The 4,509-nt window shown below is 45.0% G+C and overlaps 1 long non-coding RNA gene across 2 annotated transcripts; it reads left to right on the forward strand.

The window, feature by feature from the left end:
* The first annotated feature begins 1,617 nt into the window (after window positions 1-1,617).
* LOC135093981 (uncharacterized) lies at window positions 1,618-4,217 on the forward strand. 2 transcript variants are annotated; one of them, XR_010263531.1, is made up of 5 exons: window positions 1,618-1,771; window positions 2,420-2,530; window positions 3,370-3,545; window positions 3,735-3,821; window positions 3,907-4,217. It is a non-coding gene; the product is annotated as an uncharacterized LOC135093981 (long non-coding RNA). The 2 variants fall into 2 exon arrangements; XR_010263530.1 differs by having other exon boundaries at window positions 3,945-4,217.
* The last annotated feature ends 292 nt before the right edge of the window (window positions 4,218-4,509 follow it).

A 4,509-nucleotide genomic window follows, 5' to 3' on the forward strand; every position in this document is an offset into this window, starting at 1 on the left:
AGGTTGGGAAGGCTGAGAAGGAAACCATAACTACAAGTGTGCTGTGAGACTAGTGTGGGTGTGTGGGCTTGTGGAGGCGAGTTATGTGAGTTTTGCAAGGGTCAGAGTGGAAGAGGGAAGCCAAGTATGGGTGGAGGAAGGTGAAGGCAGGTGGAAGACGTCAATGCTAGAGGGTTAGGATAGTGGAGGGGATTGAAGTGGTGTTTTCGGGGTTTGCAAGGGTCAGAACGGGTGAAGGAAGCCAGGTAGGGGTGGAAGGAAGTGCAGGAAGGTGGAAGAGGTCAATGGTGGAGGGGATGGTGAAGGGGGTGGTGGACGGGTGGGGGGGAATAAGAGGAGGACACGGCCTTGGTCACGAACCTTTGAAATTTACTTGAGAATGGAACGTAAGATTCGCACGAGAAGCAAATTTAGGGAGTGGGTAGTCTCTCTCTCTCTCTCTCTCTCTCTCTCTCTCTCTCTCTCTCTCTCTCTCTCTCTCTCTCTCTCTCTCTCTCTCTCAGGATGGTTGGTGACGTTTCTGAGGACTGTAAAAGCGAGATTAAAGTAAAGCAGTTCATGTGATTGTAAGGCTTGCTGCTACTACTACTACTACTACTACTACTACTACTACTATTACTACTACTACTACTACTACAACACCACAACAATTTTTATCACTACCACTATTGTTATTACTACCACAACAACTATCCCCACAATAGAACAACAACAAGTACTACTACTACTACTACTACTACTACTACTACTACTACAACAACCACAACAACTATCTTTACTATCACTACCACAACAACTATCCTCACACCACCACCACCACCACCACTACTACTATTGCTACTATTATGTCATGTTGAATAGCACTATTTTCCCACCACTCTAATGTGCCCTGACAATTCGCTTCACTCTTTCACTTGTTCGCCGACCAACTGGGGCGGGGGAGGGGGTGGGGTGAGGGGGAGGGGGTGAGGGGGGTGGAGGGGAAGGGGGCAGGTGGTGACGGGAACCCAAATACCGGTAATGTAAAATGTCCCTAGTCATTATTTTCATTACATAGCGAGAGAGAGAGAGAGAGAGAGAGAGAGAGAGAGAGAGAGAGAGAGAGAGAGAGAGAGAGAGAGAGAGAGAGAGAGCAGGATGTATTTTAGCACATTTGTATACGGCGGTAATTTTTTTTTCTTTTCTTTCTTTTTTTTTTATGGGGTTGGGGGTCGGAGAGAGGTGAGGGGGAGTAACACAGCGTGGGAATTTAAATGATATACGTAATGGAGTTTCGAGTTGTGATTCATATATATAATTTTTTTCATTTTTTTTTTCTTTTTAGGAACCGTTTCGAACTCTCGCCAACCACACACACACACACACACACACACACACACATACACACACTAACAAAAAAAAAAATACAATTGAAAATAATAATACATTTTTCGGAACCGTATAATTCATGTTCGAATCCAAAACTTTGATATTTACACGCGAAACACGAAACTATTCAACTGCGCACATAAACTAAAGAACAACCACAAATACACTAGAATTAACAAAAAAAACTCGATAAATGATCAATAGAATAACAAAACAAACCAAAATAATTCACCGGAATACTTGAAAATACGTAATTGTAAATGAAGCTTCGAAACGTTGTGAAGCCGCGCGGTGAAGCAGAGGCGGTGAGGTGTCAGTTCACAAGGCGCCTCCAGTTGCTGCCAGGAATACGCTGGGGGAGGAGTGGCGCTGCTGTGTGGGTTGGTTGCTTGTCTGGCGTTTGGTAAGTGTTCTATGTGTGTGTGTGTGTGTGTGTGTGTGTGTGTGTGTTTGTTTGTATGTTGTGTGTTTGTATATATTTTCTTTTCCATTTTCTTTTTTTCTGTAGTCCTCCCGGTTTGCTAATTTTCTAATCGCCCGTCTCCCGTTTTCTTCTTTCTTCCTCCCTCCTTTCGTGTCTCCTCTTCTCTTCCCATTCCTTCACTCTTTTCCATCCCTCCCCCTTCTCCTTCCCCCTACATTCCTATCCTCTTCCTCCACTAACCTCCCCATCAACCTCCTTTCTTCCTTCTCATTCTCCTTGCCTTACCTCCCTCTACTTCCTCCTATCTCCTTTCTCCCATCATACCCTACCTTCCTTCTCTTCTCCCTGCGTCTTTCCTTCGCTCCTTCCCTCCCATTCTCCCCCAGACTTCCTTCTCTCCTTACCACACGCCTTTCTCTACTCCCTTCCTTCCTCTCTCTCCCAATTCCTTCAACCTAACTTCCCAGCCCGGCTTTACCACCCACTCCATTCACTCCCCCCTCTCCTCCCTCCTCCTCTCCCTATCTTGCGTTCCTAACTGCAGTGGGTGAAATGGAGATGCTGAAATTCACAGTAACTTTATTAATTTTAGTTCTTTGTTAATCTTGGTCCAAATTCTCTCATTAGCGGTGTCTTGGGAGAGTGGGAGAGTAAGAGTTGCCGCCGCTACCACCACCACCACCACCGCCACGGGTAACAATGAGTGGCTTAGCTCTGTAACGGCGCCTTAGTAATTCAGTGAGTACTTTCAAATCCTTGCCTGCTTAATTAATTAGTTTATTTTTTGTTTAGGTTTTATAGGTTAATATTTTGTTTGTATCGTATTTTTTTTTACTTTTGGCTTTCCTGTATTTTGTTTTACCTTTTATTTTAACTATCCAATGACTTACTGAGCTTGTTAAACTATCCAATGACTAGACGAAGACAAACTACCCAGTGACTATTACCAAGCCTGTTAAACTATCCAGTGATTATTAATAAGAGTATGTTTAATCATCCAAAGCCTATTAAACTATCCACTTAACTAAGAGCCCGTTAGGAGACTTAACACTGGAATCATGAAGACATCCTTTAGAACCGAAACAAATCATTAATGTGCTCAAATATCACAAGAGTTTAACCATCTCTAGATCCATGAGAAAAATAACATCTCAAACTTATTATCGATTTTATAAAAAAAAAAAACTGAGAAGATAGATAAAGAATGCATACATTTGCCTACTTAGCTTGTAATCCAGGGAGAGGGAGAGATGAGCGCTGCACCAGAGACACGCGTCCTTAGAGAGAACGAGAAACTTTGGTCTTTGCATTAACCCCCCCCCCTCTCTCTCTCTCCTCCTAACCCATCACCTTCATCCTGTGTGCGTGGCTCCGCGGTGCAGCGTTCATCATCTCTTCCCTTCAAGTTTCCCAGTTCGACTCCAGGCCACGGCTTGTCGGCGGGAGAAGCAGCGTGTTGTAGCGTAAACAAGCTCTCTATATTCTTTGTGGAACTGTGACTTAAATTTCCTCATGCTTCTCTCTCCTCTAACGGGCAAGTTTGATTTGTGTGTAGTTAAGATGTATTTGGTTTTAAGGTCATGGCAGCAGACTACACCTCCCAGTGGCGCCTCTTGTGTCTGCAGAGCGTGGCGAATCTGTTCACAGCGGCGGGGGTCACGGGTCATTGCTTCGCCTGCCAGTACCGCCACCCCTTCCCGTGCCATCGCAGTTTGCCTGTTCCTTGCCCCTCTCGCCTTCCGTGCCGTCACTAGTAAGGCTTTCGAGTGTCTTGACGTGCGATGTAGATTTTAGATTATGTAATACATATTTTTTGGATTTAATGTGTTTTAGGAATTAAGGATAAGTACAGACAGATTTTTTTTTTTTTTTTTTTTTTTTTTTTTTGGAGGGTGGGATACAACAGGCTGCTTTTTGTTACGCCTCGCTGTGTCTTTTACAGATCACGTGGACCTTACTGTCGTTGCTTTGCTAGCAGCCTCCTTATCGCCGCCGCTCCTGCTCGTCTCCTCTCCTGCCTCCGTCACAGGTAAGTTTTCACAGATCTTGCCGTGTGAATTGCACTGCTTTTGATGTAATATATATATATATATATATAATGCTACTCATGACAGTAATGGACGCCCTTCGTGTTGGTGACTCCTCTCTCCAGGTCACGGGGCGAGGACTGGCTGACTGGCTGAGGCGGCGGCTCCATGCAAGGTGGTCAGCTGAAAAGGCACAGACAAGAGGAGACTGCACGGGAGGATTGGAGTGTACAGGAGGAAAACTGCCGAGGGAGGAGAGAGTAGAGGAAGAGACAAGAGGTGAAAAAGTACAGGAAGACACGTGCCCGGTTAGAGAAGCGTCTGTGATAAAGTGCTTGTATATTGATTGTGTGTACCATAACAACACTAGAGGAATAAAAACAGACAAGGTTTTTTAATCCTACTTTACTTTTATTTCTTCATACCCTTTTTACCTTACCTCGTTCCTCCATTTCTTCCTTCTCTTGGTGCTTTTTACTCCACCTCCCCTACGTGTATAACTTTCTGCAATCCCTCCTCTCCCCAACCGTACCCCACCTTCCTCCCTTCCCAACTCCTTTGACTACACTACCGCATCCTCATCGGCCCATCACTGTGCACCTCACCACAGACCGGAGTGCGAAGTTTGCAGGACCAGGCGAGTGAGATGCAGTATTGCCAGAACGGAGACCCCACGAGAAAGCAAGCAGT

The sequence above is a fragment of the Scylla paramamosain genome, chromosome 44 (assembly GCF_035594125.1).
Source record: "Scylla paramamosain isolate STU-SP2022 chromosome 44, ASM3559412v1, whole genome shotgun sequence".
NCBI classification, from domain to species: Eukaryota; Metazoa; Arthropoda; class Malacostraca; order Decapoda; family Portunidae; genus Scylla; species Scylla paramamosain.